This window comes from Oryctolagus cuniculus, chromosome 4 (assembly GCF_964237555.1).
Source record: "Oryctolagus cuniculus chromosome 4, mOryCun1.1, whole genome shotgun sequence".
In the NCBI taxonomy this organism is placed as follows: Eukaryota; Metazoa; Chordata; class Mammalia; order Lagomorpha; family Leporidae; genus Oryctolagus; species Oryctolagus cuniculus.
The window spans coordinates 29,014,091-29,032,821 of NC_091435.1; the positions used below are offsets into that span (position 1 = coordinate 29,014,091).

An 18,731-nucleotide genomic window follows, 5' to 3' on the forward strand; every position below is an offset into this window, starting at 1 on the left:
CATTAAAGGAGGTACCTTTCTCTGAAGGGAGGAGAGAACTTCCACTTTGACTATGACCTTGTCTAAATATGATCAGAGTCGGTGAACTCAAAAGGCTTCCATAGCCTTGGCATCTCATGACAAGAGCCTAGGGAGATTACTGAGACCATAAACAAGAGTGTCAATTTGTTAAGTCAACAACAGGAGTCACTGTGCACTTACTCCTCACGTAAGATCTCTGTCCATGGCCAGCACCGCAGCTCACTAGGCTAATCCTCCACCTTGCGGCGCCGGCACACCGGGTTCTAGTCCCATTTGGGGCGCCGGATTCTGTCCCGGTTGCCCCTCTTCCAGGCCAGCTCTCTGCTATGGCCAGGGAGTGCAGTGGAGGATGGCCCAAGTGCTTGGGCCCCGCACCCCATGGGAGACCAGGAGAAGTACCTGGCTCCTGCCATCGGATCGGTGCGGTGAGCCGGCCGCAGCACGCCTGCCGCGGCGGCCATTGGAGGGTGAACCAACAGCAAAGGAAGACCTTTCTCTCTGTCTCTCTCTCTCACTGTCCACTCTGCCTGTCAAAAAAAAAAAAAATCTCTGTCCTTAATGTGCTGTACATTGTGAATTAATGCTATAACTAGTACTCTGACAGTATTTTTCACTTTGTGTTTCTATGTGGGTGCAAACTGATGAAATCTTTACTCAATATATACTAAACTGATCTTCTATATATAAAGAGAATTGAAAATGAATCTTGATGTGAATGGAAGGGGAGAGGGAGCGGGAAAGGGGAGGGTTGCGGGTGGGAGGGAAGTTATAGGGGGGAAGCCATTGTAATCCATAAGCTGTACTTTGGAAATTTATGTTCATTAAATAAATGTTAAAAAAATGTTATATTTACTACATACTACAAAGATAAATCTCACGTATAATGTGCCTAAGAAATGTCCAAATTCCTTTCCATATATGTTGGCAGAAATATATTCAACTTTCACTTTCCTATGTTCCTGGTGCCAATCTTGCTGGTTTCTTCAATTGTGAGATACATATTTTTGGAGGTCTTTCTACCTTCACATATAAAAAGGAAAAATTTCATCATGGCCCCAGTAAATTCAAAGCAACCCTTCTTTAGTTACATATTCAATAATTCCAGGGTTTTATGGGGAACCTCCTAATTCTTTGTTACTCATAGTAGCTTACTCAAATATTTATCTTAAATTTTAATAATGCATTTTGAGACCCAAGCAAATAGAATCCTTTTTTTCATTTCACACATGAAGACTAAAATTCTGTAAAATTCCAATATAAATATCAACATTTATTATATGTGATTAGTTGGACTACTATGAATAATCAAATCAGGTGAATGTCTGTGAACAAGCTTTGTAAGATTTTCATCCTGAATTTTAAGTCCTGAGCTGCGCAGTTTTGCTGCCCTCTTGAGGAGTCACGAGTTGTTACATCTACTAATTGGATACTTTCTGATGTTCTCATCAGGCTTGTTGAACCTGATTAAATTATTGACTATATTAATCAAGCCAAAATTGAAATAGTTATTGCGATACTTCTTCTAAAAACTTCAAATATCTGTTATTATCATTACATTATTAAGCTTCCAAATTAACCAACACAAAGTATTGAATATATTATTTGCCTTCTATGGACAATTAACAAAGAATAAGCATTTATTCAGGAATGCAGAAAATGTGTGACTTACAGTTCTGGATACCCTGGATGAATTGCAAATAATAATATAACTCAAAAAAGAGGAATCATTCAAATTATTTTTTTGACAGGCAGAGTGGACAGTGAGAGAGAGAGAGACAGAGAGAAAGGTCTTCCTTTGCTGTTGGTTCACCCTCCAATGGCCACCGCGGTCGGAGCACTGCAGCCAGCGCACTGCGCTGATCCGATGGCAGGAGCCAGGTACTTCTCCTGGTCTCCCATGGGGTGCAGGGCCCAAGCACTTGGGCCATCCTCCACTGCACTCCCTGGCCACAGCAGAGAGCTGGCCTGGAAGAGGGGCAACCGGGACAGAACCCGGCGCCCCAACTGGGACTAGAACCCGGTGTGCCGGTGCCGCAAGGTGGAGGATTAGCCTAGTGAGCTGCGGCGCCAGCCAGGAATCATTCAAATTATTTATAAGTAAATTTATTTCTTTATTTGTATATTAATTTAAAATTTTGTCATGGTAATATACTGATGTTTCTATCATTTAAATATTTCTTCTAATCTATGACTGTAAAGAAGATCACACAGGGGTAAGTCCTCATTTATTTATACAACAAGCACATATTCAAAGCCTTCTATGTGCTTTTCCTGTGTGCCAAAGGTCAGTTGAGAAAACTATGAATTATTTCATTTTCTTCTGTTTGCCATTTGATACTTCAAGTGTCTGACAAAATTTACACTCAGCATGAAAGTGAGCCCTCAGGAAACTGGCCAAAGTACACTCATCCTCGCCCATTCTCCACTTAACCAATCAAACCACTAAAATGCACTGGGAACTTTCTTCCTGCAAAGTTGAAAAGTCCTAAATTTTACACTAGAGGAAATATTGGGAATCAGCTTCCAGATTATGTGCCACTCACTGCTTTGGGAATACACATTGAATTATTATAATACCAAAGTGGCCAGCAGAGGTCGCAGCAGGTGGAAGTCACTGAGGCTGCCTACCTGTAGGATGGATAAGCAGGAGTATTTGAGCTGTTCTCAGTTCAGTTCCTTTCTTTCCTCCACTGCCAGGTACCAATGCCTTTTCCCCCCTCAGCATGGTGGCACAGACTGCCCAGTAATTCACTATGCACCCCAAACTTTTTTTTTTAATTTCTACTCTTGCAGTGTCTTAATCTTGATTCCTGCATTAATTAATTCAAGCCACAGATTTAAAAAGTGATCATTGATTAATGTCTTCCTCCTCTCATTTAGACTTCTTAAAAACAGAGCCATATATAAGAGTGGTTGAGAATGCAACTTGCTGGTTTTACAGGATGTACATGATGATACACAAAAAGGAAAAACAGGCTTTTAACCTGTTCTGTGAATTCATTAATTTCCACTCTGAGAGAAATATCAAGCAAGTATTAATTGCTCTTCTCTTTTCTCAGCTTTTCTTTCCTTTTGTTTTCTTTCCTTTTCTTTTCTCCTGAGGTCATGTTCAGCTGCAAAGTTTGCCAGTGTCTTTGAGTGATAAAACGCCCAGTTCATTTCTGTCCAGACTAGTTGCACAACTGCAATCTTCATTTCAAGTTAAAACTTCTCACCTCTCCCAGTTCCAACATGCTTCAGGCTCAGAAGCCTGCAACAGGCAACTACAGTACAATGCATTTGGCTTCCTTTCTCTTCTTTGCTCACTGCCTCACTTAGAGGTCAGACCAAGAGAAGAGGAGTAGGCAAGGAAGCACACAGCCCTCATGTACTGGTACTGTGCTGATCTTATAGCCATGCCCTCTCACGTCCAAGGCTGATTCGTCTTCAAAGTGATTCAGGGGCAGGCCCTCAAAGACTCTTATCAGGGTACATCAATGGCCTCCTCCAATAGGCCACTCATTACTCTTCCCTCTCAGGCACCTAGACCATGGCCTTGATCTCTCCAAGCCCCTGCACCATAGTCAGTGTTCCAAGGTAGGTTTCAGGCGAGTCACTGAAATTCCTCCTCTGTTTTTCCCCATCATATAAATGCCCCACTCTCAGCACAATCCTCTGTACTCTGCTACCATGCAGTGGCACTTCCAGCCACAGCCTCTCACCTTTAGCCTCTTCAAACATGAGTCAATGTGTCCCTAGAGCTTCCAGACTCCAAAAGACCCACATGACCCTTGACATCCTTGTCCTCTGCCAACGACTGGGATAGAGGAAGAATCGCACACCAGCACTCTCCGTGATTTCACCTTCCACCTGCTTTGAAGCATAAATAGGTAATTGCCTAAATGACCTGTGTCACTATCTTTCAAGTTCCATCTGGGTTGAGATCATTTTATAATTCTATTAAACTTAAGAGTTATTAGGACTCAGTATTTTGTTTCCAGTTTTTGAGACTTATGATAAATTTCAATAAGGGAACAGATTGAACATATGTCAAGGTGACTTTGAGAAAGATATTTTATCTTTTTAAAATTTACAAATCTATAAAAATTTATTTCACAAATCTGTAAAAAAATTTAAATTATAAATCTATAAATTTACACTAACATCCACTTCATAAGATTATTATAAGAATTAAGTGAAATCCAGGGCCGGTGTTGTGGAATGCCAGGTAGAACTGCAGCCTGCAATGTCAGTATCCCATATGAGTGCTGTCCATATTGTCCATTCATGTCCTAGCTGCTCCACTTCTGATCCAGCTCCCTGCTGGTGGCCTAAGAAAAGCAGTGGATGATGGCCCAAATGTTTGGGACCCAGCCACCATGTTAGAGACCTCAATGAAGCTCCTGGCATTGGCTTGGTTGAGCCCTGGCCATAGTGGGAATGAACTAGCAGATGGAAGATCTCTCTGTCTCTCCCATGCTCTCTCAAATAAATAAATAAATCTTTCCTAGAAAGAACTAAGTGAAGTAATGCCGATTTCAGCAGAGAAGAAAGTTGGGATACATCAAATTTTCTTTATATCATGAAAAACCTTTAAGAGTTACAACTTAGTACATTCAATAAAGGAACAAACTTAAAGCTAAAGAATAAGAAATGCCACCGAATTGAGCAAGTATGTGTGGTGCAGTGGTTAAGAAACCACTTGAGATACTACTCGAATTCTATGTCAGAGTGCCTACATTTGAGTCCTGGGTCTGCTCTCCAACTCAGTTTCCTGCTAATGCACACCCTATGAGACAGCAAGTGATGGCCCAAGTATTTGGGTCCTTCTCACACACATGGGAGACTTTGATTAAATTTGTGGCTCCTGGTTTCAACTTGGTGTATTGCCTGCTGCTGCTGGCATTTCTGAAAAGAACCAGTGGATATTTATTATCTGGAAGTTGACTCTTAGCCTCCCTTTTCTTCATTTCTCTTGTTCGTCACTCTAGCTACACAAGATGTACCTCCTAACTGAGCAATATCACTTCCTATTTGCTTAAGACTTTTATTTTTAAAAACTAAAATATCATATAAGAAACCAGAAATAGCATCATATTTCATGCTTTCTTTTATTGTAGAATGAATCTAATCAATCAATTTCCATTAAGGAGGAATTGAAATTTGGAATTTGCACTGAGAAAATTTAGTAAAACACTAACTGTTTATGACTAATCACAAAATGATTAAGTTAGATATGCGTGTCAATCTAGTTTAGGTCAACATTATCTCTTGCCTAAACTTGTACCACAAATTCCTAACTGGTCTACTTGACTCTAGCCTTTGCCTGCTTCAACACATTCTCTTCACTGCAGCCAGAATGAGTGCATCCTTTGAGATACACTAACTGCGGTGGTGAACAACCCTCTCAAATCCTGTACCTTACCACAGAGGACACTTAGTTCTCACACATATCTCAGTTCAACATGAGATGGAGGTGGGGTGAAGGCTGCGATCCACTCAGCTTCCTTCCAGTTAGTGGCTCCTTCATCCCCTCGAGTTTAAAGTTCTATCCTAGATCCTCTTCCTCCCACCTGACAAAAGAACAAAATCATGGATGATTTTGCACAAGAAAGTTCAGCTGCCCAGACTGTAGAGGGCACCCTCTGAGGATAATTTTATGCTTCAATGTGAGGGTTATTTGGGATGAGGTCAACATTTAAACTGGTGACCTCTGAGTAGTGGCAGATTGCCCTTCGTAATGTAGCTGGGCTTCCTGCAATCAGCTGAAGGCCTGAATAGAACAAAGACATTGACTTCCTCAAGCAAGAGGGAATTCTCTAGAAAATTGCCTTCAGAGTTCATCTACATCATTGGCTCTCCTGGGCATCCCACGTACCAGGCTATGTTTTGGACTCACCAACCTCAACAATCCACATGAGCCAATTCCTTATAACAAACACATATACTAAAAGGCCAGAAGTCAGGCATATGATCTATGATTGCAAGAAAGCTTAGACATTCAGCTTGGTAGTATGCCCAGAGAGAAGAGAAGAGATATAAATAGTAGGCACCAATACCTCCTGAAACAGACATCAGCTCATATCATTTCCCTGGGTTGAATCACTCAGGGATCTCCCTATTGTCCTTGAAATTAGGTCCAATTTTATTATCAAGCCATAGGCATTCCAAATTCTTTTGTCTACATCTCCATTTAGGCCTCTCCCTGGCCCTCTCGCACTAGCATTATATACTCTGATGAATTTCTTATGCTTGATATTACTTTTTTTTTTTTTTTGACAGGCAGAGTGGACAGTGAGAGAGAGAGACAGAGAGAAAGGTCTTCCTTTGCCATAGGTTCACCTTCCAATGACCACTGTGCTGCAGCCGGCGCAACGCGCTGATCCGAAGCCAGGAGCCAGGTGCTTCCTCCTGGTCTCCCATGGGGTGCAGGGCCCAAGCACTTGGGCCATCCTCCACTGCACTTCCGGGCCACAGCAGAGAGCTGGCCTGGAAGAGGGGCAACCAGGACAGAATCCGGCGCCCCAACCGGGACTAGAACCCGGTGTGCCGGTGCCGCTAGGTGGAGGATTAGCCTATTGAGCTGCGGCGCTGGCCATAGATATTACTTTTTATTGACTCCAGGTCTTCTTAAACATTGTTAATACCAATAATAACAATAATAATAGCTAGAAATTATTGAGCACTTGGCCGGCGCCGCGGCTCACTAGGCTAATCCTCCACCTTGCGGCGCCGGCACACCGGGTTCTAGTCCCGGTCGGGGCGCCGGATTCTGTCCCAGTTGCCCCTCTTCCAGGCCAGCTCTCTGCTGTGGCCAGGGAGTGCAGTGGAGGATGGCCCAGGTGCTTGGGCCCTGCACCCCATGGGAGACCAGGAAAAGCACCTGGCTCCTGGCTCCTGCCATCGGATCAGTGCGGTGCTCCGGCCACAGCGCGCCGGCCGCGGCGGCCATTGGAGGGTGAACCAACGGCAAAGGAAGACCTTTCTCTCTGTCTCTCTCTCTCACTGTCCACTCTGCCTGTCAAAAAAAAAAAAAAAAGAAAGAAAAAAAAAGAAATTATTGAGCACTTAGTATCTGCTAAGTACAGTCCCAAAAACATAAATTAATTTACTCATTTTATTGTTACAATAATGCTGTGAAGTAAGCATTAAAACAACTTTGGAAAAATTGTGGCATAAAGAAACTAGGTAATTTATCCAAAGTCAGACAGCAAGTAAAGGTTTAAACCACTAATCTAACTTGAAAACCCCCTTCACCCCAGTTTCCACTTGTCAAACTCCACCACCATCAGCCTTCTTTATCTTCAGAAGATCATTGTGAACTTCTGTTTTCTAAGAGCCATTTATGACTCTATAGACCTCAGGTCTACCTACTAATCTATTCATGGAACTATTTGTTTCCCCTATAGTAATGTATGTATTGCAACTACTGATTTACTATCATCCCCCTTAAAGTTTGGGTTCATGAATGGTAGAACTACACACACACACACACACACACACACACACACAAATAATGGCAGAAGATTCCATTTACAATTTTAACAAAAAGAGAAGGCCCAGTGTGCTAAATACAACTCTCCAGATCTACTCTTACTCCTCTCTACTCTGTGCTTCAGGAGGCAGACATCTGTGGACCACATCACTGGTCTTTTTTGTCCTCTAGCTTCTGTGTTTGGCCATTGGGAGGAACTGGTAGGTAATCAAATCGCAAGACAAGAGCAGATCAGAGAATTTGCTCCACCAAGATGTCCATATTCTTCTACAAATATCCCCAGTTCTTGTACAGCAGCCTCTCCTTTAAGTGCTCCCTCCAGGGTCTGCAGCCGTTCCCTCCACCTGCATGCTACCTCTAATCCCAGGATATTATGATGTCCCTTGCTCAGTTTTCTTAACGCTTTCCCACGTTTAAAACTAGCCCTTTTCAACAAACTTTCCTCCACTACCCAATTTGAATTTTTGCTTTCTCTTTCTTGTTGATACTCTACTTACACAACTACAAAGAGGTTCAGGAAGGGACTTAAATGGAGATGTAGACTAAAATAAGAATTTGGAACAGGTATGGCTTGATAACAAATTTGGACATTATGTCAAGGAAAATGGGATGAATGTAATACAGGAAACAGTAAGATCATACAAATTCTGTAGAAGAAACTACACTAGTAATGGGGACCTGCACTGTGGCATAGCACATAGCACGTTAAGCCGCCCCCTGCAGCACTGGCATCCCATGTAGATGCCATTCAACTCCCATCTGCTTCACTTCTGATCTAGCTCTCTGTTAATGTGCCTGGGAAGGCAGCGGAGGATGGTCCAAGTGCTTGGGACATTGCACCCATGTGAGAGACCCTGATGAAGCTCCTGGCTCTTGGCTCCAGCCTGGCGCAGCCCAGCCCAGTCCTGGCTGTTATAGCCATTTGAGGAGTGAAACAGTAGATGGAAGATTTCTCTCTTTGCATTTGCCTCTCCCTCTCTGTAACTCTACCTTTCAAAAAATAAATCTTAAAAAAAATCTTAAAAATAAATCTTAAAAAAAAATAGGTATAAACGGGAGCTGGCGCCATGGCTCCGTATGTTAATCCTCCACTTCCTATGCTGGCATCCCATACGGGCACCAGTTCTAGTCCCAGCTGCTCCACTTCCAATCCAGCTCTTTGCTATGGCCTGGGAAAGCAGTAGAAGATGGCCCATGTCCTTGGGCCCCTGCATCCACATGGGAGACCAGAAGAAGCTCCTGGCACCTGGCTTCAGATCAGCCCAGCTCCGACTGTTGAAGCCAATTGGGGAGTGAACCAATGGAAGGAAGATCTCTCTCTGTCTCTCCTTTCACTGTCTGTAACTCTACCTCTCAGATAATATTGTATACCTAGAATCTTAGAAACTCCCTAAGAGATATTCGAAGGAGGGACCATTATCATTATAGGCTCTTAAGAAGTCCAAGGAACTATTTCAGAAATTAGTACCTTTACTATTTCAATGACCTTCTCAGTTCTACAGGGTAAGGTTTCCACCCAATTAGTGAAGGTGTCTACCCATGCCAGGAAGTACTGGGTATTTCTTGTTTTAGGCATGTGAGTAAAATCAAGTTGTCAGTGCTCCCCCAGGATAGCTTCCTTTTCTTTGCACTCTGGAGAGAAGCCTTTGATATAGAGACATTCCTGAGATAAAGATCACAAGCCCCTACAACCTGTTTTATAGTCCTGAGGAGATTCTTTCCCATAAATAGCCTATGGACCTATTGAGAAGTCTTATCCCTACCAATGTGAAAAGCTTGATGGCGAGTTCAAGTGCCTTCCGGCAGGAGAAAGGAAGATAGATCCTCCCTTCTTTATACTGAAGCCATCCATTGTGCTGGAGGCTATAATCTCTACAAAGTGCCCATTTTGTCTCTTCAGAGGAGTATTGTGACCTGATCTCTTGTAGGGTAGTTTTCCTAAATCAAAGAGGCCTCTAAAGACTCAATGGTGACAGCCTCCTGGTCTGCTGTTCTGGCCACCAAATCTGCCATTTCCTCTCAGTTATTTCATTGGTCCCCTTACAGTGTATAACTGCCACCTCCCTGAGAGGGAACACTGAAGATAACAATCAATTTCCTGATGGTATTTGCAGTGAGGAAGTGCTTTTCTTTCCAAATAGCCACATAAGTATGGAGAACTAGGTAGGCATACTTAGAATCAGTGTAAATATTTACCCTTTTCTCTTTGTTCAGCTTGAGTGCTCTTGTCAGACCTGCTAGCTCTGCCAATTGAGCACTTGTGCCAGGAGGAAGATGACAGCTCTTGATGATCTCATTTAAGGTGACTATGCCATATCCAGCCCAGCGGGTTCCTTGTTCAGCAAAGGAACTCCCATAAGCAAACAACCCAAACCAGGTCCTTGAAGGGAGTCTATTTGAGGTCCTCTCTAGCTAAACATATCTGTAGAACTACCTGTTCACACTCATGTTCTGGGCTTTCCACCTCCTCTGTGACAAAAGTAATGGGATTAAAGGGAGAGCAAATCTTGAGCTGAACTGTAGAGTCTTACAGTAATGACTGGTATTTTAAAAGGCAACTGTCAGAGCCAGGATTGTGGCATAGTGGGCTAAGCCACCAACTATGATGCTAGTATCCCATAACAGCATCAGTTCAATGCCCAGTTTCTCTACGCCTGATCCAGCTCCATGAGCCTAGTACTTGTGCCACTACTATCCATGTGGGAGACCTGGATGAATTTCCTGGTTCCTGGCTTTGGTGTGGCCCATTCCTGGCCATTGAAGTCATTTGAAGAATGAAAGATATGAAAGATAGTGTGTGCATGCTCTCCCTCCCCCCACTTATCTCTGCCTTTCAAATAAATAACATATTTAAGAGGCAATTGTTTGTTATCTAGAGACTTCCTTTTGAGGCTAGAAACCCCGTCATACTATGGGATATGCACACCATTAGATCTTGTCCCAGGGTCAGTTCAGTTGCATCAGAGATTAGGAGGTTGATAGCTACCACCACTTGGAGGCAGACAGGCTATACTTTGGCCACCAGGTCATGCTATTTGCAGAGATACCCTACAGGCTGCTGAGCTGGTCCCTTAAGCTGGGTTAATAACTCTAAAGCCATTCCTTTTCACTCTGTTATATATAAATTGAAGACACTGGTAAGCTGAAACCCAGGTCTACTTTACAGACTTGAAAAACACTTGGCTTATCTCACAGGGCAAAAATGTTTGGACATAAGTGATCTCTAACAATTTCCCAGCTCTGCAACAGAGAAGATCTAGTTAGAGGGTGGTGTATAGTCAATACTTCCCTCTAGGGACCAAGTCTGTCCATCATCTAGCTTGTATCTTGGCCATACAGAAAGAGATCAGGAATTCTTTCTTCAAGATTTGAGATTTAAAACAATCCCAGTAACTGAAGATAGACTCCAAAGGAGTGCATGCTATAGTTGCTTTATTACCAATGCAAAATTAAAGGACAAGAAAAAAAAATGCCTCTGCCTACCTGAGGCATCCCTCAAGACCCTGGGCTGTGGGATCACAGTGTTCTAGAAACCACAGCAAAGAGAGATTGGAGAACAGTTGACACTCCTACCTGCTACTCCACCCCTGCCCTTGATTCCCTAGGATCTTGACCTCTAAGTCCTTCCTGTGTCTGGTATGCCTATATTTGAAACCTAACCTCCCTAGTCACCATCTATACTAGGCTTTTAAAAACTAGGGTCTGTAAGGATGGGGTGGATTTCAATATCCATGGCCCCATGTAGAGAATGCAGGGATGAATCCATTCTGTAACCATGTGTTATTGACCCCAGAGCATAAAACATCAGACCTTTCTATAAACACAACATAGTTTGGCACCATTTATAAACTTATAATATATTTTATAATCCATTTAACATGAGCATCTTAATCAAAGCTGTGGGTCAAATCTAATCAGAATTATAGTAAGCATTTAAACCACAAATAGGCATATAGAAGATGAACATGGCTGCATAGGGTACAGCCACACCAACTTAAGCTGCTTGGGATATGAAAAGAACAAAGGAAGGACTACATTTCCAGGAGTCTCACTGATGGAAATCTTCAGCAAAGAAGTGATAAAAAAAAAAAATGAAGACTCCATGTGACAAGAGGAAAGAGACATCGCTGCAGCCAGCTGCGCAGCACTGCCAGGTGCCCGTTGTGAGTCACCATCTTACCATGTCAAGGCAGGAAAGATTGCTGCATGCCCCTCTAATCACTGACAAGGAATTCTACAGTCAGCTACTGACTTTTACTTCAGCCTGGAGAGCTGACTGGGGTCTCAGCAACTACTGGGCTTGGAACAGAGAGGCTGCATTGCTTTTCTCCCCACCCCTACCCACACAATGCACTATACTCTGCAGCAAAAAGGCACAACACACCTCTGTTCTGCTCCTACCAGCATCATTGCTGTCATGGCAACATGTGGGCGAAGGACAGATCCCTTACATCCTGCAACTATTGGAGTTTTGGGGCATTATCCCAGAGCTACACTTACACACTCATATGAGCCATTGGGATTCACCTTAGCTTCTGGTGAAAGGCAGCCCATAAAAAAAATCTGCTCCCATTCTGGAAGATCTGAGTAATGACTCCACTATGTCCTGTAACACTAGGACTGCAACAATTCATTCTAAATTTCTCAGTGCCACTTGAATCTAGCCAGGGGACATAGGGAAGAAGCTACCTGCATTCCATCACTTTGGACTCATATTCTCCAGAGAAAAATCTCCTGTATACCTTGGAATAACCCTGCAGGATAGGAACAGAGTTCAGTTCACACCCCCTTAGTCTTAGGACTAAGGCTCTGGGTATGATAAGCCATAGCATCAATTGGACTCTCCTAGCAGGATCTGAGGAAGGGTCCATCCATATCACACAGTCCTAGAACCACAACAATTGGTACCACAAGCCATAAAATCACTGAAGCTTGCCAGTAGGACAAGGGGGCAGCCACTCTTGTCTCTATTAGAACCAAGATCAAGGCTCTGTCTATCATATTCACCAGGGAGACTGACACCAAACTCTGTGGGTCAAAGATACAGACCCAAGGAAACCCTTATTCATCTCAAAGTCACACTTCTGTCCCTATGAACTGCAGCAGACTAGACCACTGTGGTATTTATAGACAAGGCCAACATTGATTAAGACAAAAGAAATCAGACTTAATTCCTAGGCTCACCTAGAACCAAACCCAAAGCAACAAGTCAAGTGATACCCTGCATTCCAGATAAACCATAAACTCTTTTCCAAAAAAAAAATCTACTCCATAAAAAAGAAGGGATGAGAACACCTGATGGGCAGATATCAATGTAGGGACACAGGAGACATGGAGAAGCAAGGTAGCACGATGCCTCCAAAACAACACAATACCCCTCCAAAATTAAATCCTTAACTGAGAGAAATCTATGGAATGACAGATATAGAATTCAAAATAATGATTATAAGTAAACTCAATGAGATGCAAGAGAACACAGATAAAGAAATGAGGAATTTCAAGACTTGGGCCAGCGCTATGGCGTAGCAGGTAAAGCCACCACCTCCAGTGCTGGCATCCCATATGAGCACTGTTCGATTCCCAGCTGCTCTACTTCTGATCCAGCTCTCTGCTATGGGCTAGGAAAGCAGTAGAAGATGGCCCAAGTTCTTGGGCCCCTGTACCCACATGGGAGACCTAGAAGAAGCTCCTGGCTCCTGGCTTCAGATCAGCACACCTCTGGCCATTTCGGCCAATTGGGGAGTGAACCAGCAGCTGTAAGAGCTTTCTCTCTCTCTCTCTCTGCCTCTCCTTCTCTCTCTGTGTAACTGTGACTTTCAAATAAGTAAATAAATATTTTTAAAAATGAGGAAATGAATAAATGAGATGAAAAAGTATTACCAAGGAGATAAAACTAATTAAGAAGAACCAAACAGAAATTTTGGAGATGAAATCTTTGATCAGTGAAATAAAAATTATGATTGAGAGCTTTAAGAGCAGTATAGACTAAGTTGGGGAAAGGATTTCCGACCTCAAGGATAAGAATTTTGAAATAAAAAGATAAGGAGAAAAGAATGAAGAAACTCCATGTGAAATATGGGACAATTAAATGACCAAATATTCATATTATAAGTATTCCTAAAGGAAAAGAAAAGGAAAAGGCATTGAGAACTTATTAAATGAAATAATAGTTGAAAATTTCCCAAGTCTTGAAAGAGACATGGACATCCCAATACAAGAAGCTCAAAGAATCCCAATCCAACTCAAACAAAAAAGACCTTCTCCCAAGCATACTGTCATCAAATTGTCAAAAGTTAAAGACAAGGAAAGTATCCTAAAGACCATAAAAGAAAATCAAGTTACATAAAAAGGAAAACCAATTAGATTAACATCAGACTTCTCAGCAGAAATCATACAGGCCTGAAGAGAGTGGGATGATATATTCAAGGTCTTAAAAAAATGCTTCCATACCAAGAATAGTATATCCAATGAAGTTTTCCTTCAGGAGAAATAAAGTATTTTCCAGATAAGCAACAACTGAGAGAATTCACCAGACCAGCCTTACAAGAAATTCTGAAGGGTGTGCTGAATTAGCAATAAACATGAAAACACATGTCACCACCAAATTCACTAACAGAGCAGATAGAATCACTATTGAATTAACAAAATGGCAGGGCTTAGTTTTTATCTATTAATACTAACCTGGAATGTAAAGAAACTAAAATTTACCAACTAAAAGACTTAGGTTGGCTGAATGGATATAAAACCATGATCTTACTATATGCTGCCTACAAGAAACTCACTTCACAAAGATACTCACAGACTCAAAATGAAGGGAAGAGTTTGAAAAAGATATACTGGGAAAATGGAAACCAAAAGCATGCAGGTGTAGCTATCCTGATGTCAGATAAAACAGACTTTAAATCAAAAACTGTGAAAAGAAATAAAGTACATTATATTTTGATAAAAGGATAAATTAAACAAAAAGACATAATAATCACCAATATATATGCAGCCAATCTAGGGCTACCAAATATATATAGAAAATACTATTAGACCTAAACAGAGAGATAGACTCCAACACAATAATAATGGGTGACTTCAACATCCCTGTCTCATCAATGAACAGATAATCCAGACAGAAAATCAATAAAGACACATCGGAGTTGAAACAAACCAATAAAGATACATCAGAGTAAATGGACCTAACAGACATTTATAGGACATTTCACCTAATAGCTACTGAATGCACATTCTCCACATGAGCACAAGGAACATTTTCTAGGATAGATCGCATATTAGGCCATAAATCAAGTCTTTACAAATTTAAAAAGATTGAAATCATACCATGTATCTTCTCAAACCATAAAAAAATAAAGCTAGAATCAACAGGAAGAATAGAACACTGATAAATACTTGGAAATTGAACAACATTCTACCAAATGATCAATGGGTCACTGAAGTAATTAAAAAAGAAATCAAAAATTTTTCTTGAAATAAATGAAAATGAAAACACAACATATCAAAACCTGTGGGATACAGCCAAAGCAGTATTAAGATGGAAGCTTATAGCATTAACTGCTTACATATGTAAAAGAGAAATGGCTCATATTATAAATCTAATGATGCATCTTGAAAAATTAGAAAAACAAGAACAAACCAAACCCAAAATCAGCTGAAAGTGAGAATTAATAAGAATCAGAGCAGAAATAAATGAAATAGAAACTAAAAAGAAATGAAGATCAACAAAACAAAAAGCTTTTTTTGAGAAGATAAAATAGATGAGCCTCTAACTAGAATAACAAAGAAAAAAAAACAGAAAAAACTCAAATAAAATTAGAGATAAAAGAGACATTGCAACCTTACAACCAACACAACTGAAATACAGTTATAAATAAGAAACTACTATGAAGAATTATACACTAATAAACTGGAAAAATCAAAGAAATAGATACATTCCTGGATTTATATAAACTAACAGGATTAAATCAAGAATTTACATACAACCTAAACAGACCCATAACAAGCAATGAAACAGAAGCAGAAATCTTTCATCAAGGAAAAGTCAGAGGCCTGATGACTTTACTACTGAATTCTATAAACATTCAAAGAGGAACTAACTCCAACACTATTCAAACTATTCCAAAATATTGAACAGGATGGAACACTGCCAAAATCTTTTTATGAGGCCATTATTACTTTGATACCAAAACCAAACACACTACATGAAAAGAGAACTAGACTTATGTCCTCAATAAACATAAATTTAAAGATTGTTAATAAAATACCAGAAAATAAAATCCAAAACCAACTACATCAAAAAGATCATACATCATGATCAAGTGGGATTTATCCCAGAAACACAGGGGTAGTTCAACATTTGCAAATCAATAAACATCATAAATCACAACAATACAATGGACAAAAATCATATGGTCATCTCAATAGATGCAGAGAAAGCATTTGATGAGACTCAATACCCATTTATAATAAAAATAAACTCCACAAATTAGGTATAGATGGAACATTCCTCAAAATTATAAAGGTTATAAATCACAAATCAACAGTCAATATCATACTGAATGCAGAAAAGCTGAAAGAATTTCCCCTCATATCTGGAACAAGACAAGGACGTCCACTTTCACCACTCTTATTCAGTACAGTACCAGAAGTTTTAACAAGAGCAACTAGGGAGGAGAAAGAAATAAAAGGCATATAAATTGGAAAAGAAGAAATCGGATTATCCATGTTTGCAGGAGATGGGATGTTGTATATGGGAAAATCTAAACACTCCTCCCAAAAAGCTGTGAGAATTGATAAACCAATTCAGTAAAGTTGCAGGTTACAAAATAAACACAAAAAAGTAGCTTTTTTGTATGCTACTAATGAACTCACCGAAAGAGAAATCAAGAAAGAAACCCATTGTGGGGCCTACAATATGGCAGAATAGGTTAATCAGCTTCTTATGATGCCAGTAGCCCATACTGGAGAACTGGTTTGAGTCCCAGCTGGTCTGTTTATAATCCAGCTTTCTGCTAATGCACTTGGGAAAGCAGCTAATGTTACAAGTACTTGTGCCACAAAAAAAAAAAAAAATCTAATATTTAGGAATAATAATCAACAAAGAAGTGAAAGATCTCTACAATGAAAATGATCAAACTTTGATGAAAGAAATCATCAAGGACACACACAAAAATGGAAAGATATTACTTTCTCATGGATTGGAGGAATTTGTACCATTAAAATATCTAAAACTCCTAGAGAAGCATCTGAAGCGGGTAGCAGCTCCAAAGCATTGGATGCTGGATAAGTTGACTGGTGTGTTTGCTCCTCGGCCATCCACTGGTCCCCACAAGCTGAGAGAATGTCTCCCTCTCATCATCTTCTTAAGGAACAGGCTTAAGTACGCACTGACAGGGGACGAAGTAAAGAAAATTTGCATGCAGCGGTTCATTAAGGTTGATGGCAAAGTCCAAACTGATATAATCTACCCTGCTGGTTTTATGGATGTCATCAGCATTGACAAGACTGGGGAGAATTTCCGTCTGATCTATGATACCAAGGGTCGCTTAGCTGTTCATCGCATTACACCTGAGGAGGCCAAGTACAAGTTGTACAAAGTGAGAAGGATCTTCGTGGGAACAAAAGGAAAACCTCATCTGGTGACCCATGATGCTTGTACCATTTGCTATCCTGATCACCTCATCAAAGTGAATGACACCATTCAGATTGATCTGGAGACTGGCAAGATTACTGATTTCATCAAGTTTGATACTGGTAACCTGATGCATGGTGACTGGAGGTGCCAATCTGGGAAGAATTGGTGTGATCACCAATAGGGAGAGACATCCTGGCTCTTTTGATGTGGTTCATGTGAAAGATGGGAATGGCAACAGCTTTGCCACTTGGCTCTCCAACATTTTCATTATTGGTGAGGGCAACAAACCATGGATTTCTCTTCCTCAAGGAAAGGGGATCCGCCTCACCATTGCTGAAGAGAAAGACAAGAGACTAGCTGCCAAACAGAGCAGTGGGTGAAATGCTCTCCTTGTGACATGTTAGAGAAGTCTTTGTACTTAATTAAAAACAATTCAGTGTAAAAAAAAAAAACTATCTCTATGCAATCTCTATCAAAATACTAGTGACATTCTTTACAGAATTAGAAAAAGCAATCCTAAAATTCATATGGAATCACATAAAAAATAGTCAAAGCAATCCTGAACAAGAAAAATCAAATTACAGGCATCACAATATACAATACTTGACTTCAGAGCATACTACAAAGCTATAGTAATTAAAACAACATGGTCAGCATGGTGCTGGCCTAAAAACCAATACGTAGATCAATGAAACAGAATACAAAGCTTAGAAATTAATCCACAAACATACAGCCAATTGATTTTTGACTAAAGTGCTCAGACCATACATTGCAGTAAAGATAATCTCTTCAACAAATAGTTGGCAATAGCAAAACTAGTTATATATATATATATATATGAATGAAATTAGATGCATACCTCTTACCATATACAAAATCAACTCAATATGGATCAGAGGCCTAAATTTAAGACCTGAAACTATGAAGTTTCTAGAAGAAAATGTAGGGGAAACATATTGGCATAGGGGATGGCTTCTTGAATAAAACCCCAAAGCACAGGTATCAAAAGCAAAACTAAACAAATGGGACTATATCAAACTCAGAAGTTTTTGCACAGCAAAATAAATGATCAACAAAAAAAGAGACATCCAACAGAGTCAGAAAAAATATTTGTAACCACCTATCTGACAAAGGATTAATATCCTGATTATATCAGCAACTTGAAATTTCAATAACAACAACAGAAAAACCAATCCAGTTGGGAAATGGGTAAAGGACTTCAACAGACAGTTCTCAAAAGAAGAAATACAAGTGGCCAAAAAATGAAAAAAAATTATCTAGCCATAAGGAAAATGTAAATAAAAACCATAATGAGATATCACCTCACCCCTGTCAGAATGCTAAATTCAAAACACAGAGAGTAACAGCTGCTGGTGAGGATGTGGAGAAAGAGGAACACCCACACACTGTTATGGGAATGTAAATTAGTTCAGCCAGTATGGCAAGAGTGTGGAGATTTCTTGAAAAACTAGAAAAAGATTTGCCATATGATCCAGCAATCCTACTACTTGTTATATACCCAAAATACTTGAGCACAATGTATCAGAGGCATACCTGCACCACCATGATAATAGCAGCACTGCTCACAATACCAAAGTT

General features: G+C 40.5%; 1 pseudogene; it reads left to right on the top strand.

Moving 5' to 3' along the window:
* The first annotated feature begins 16,741 nt into the window (after nucleotides 1–16,741).
* On the top strand, nucleotides 16,742–17,584 carry LOC100350270 (small ribosomal subunit protein eS4, X isoform-like; annotated as a pseudogene).
* Nucleotides 17,585–18,731: the final 1,147 nt, after the last annotated feature.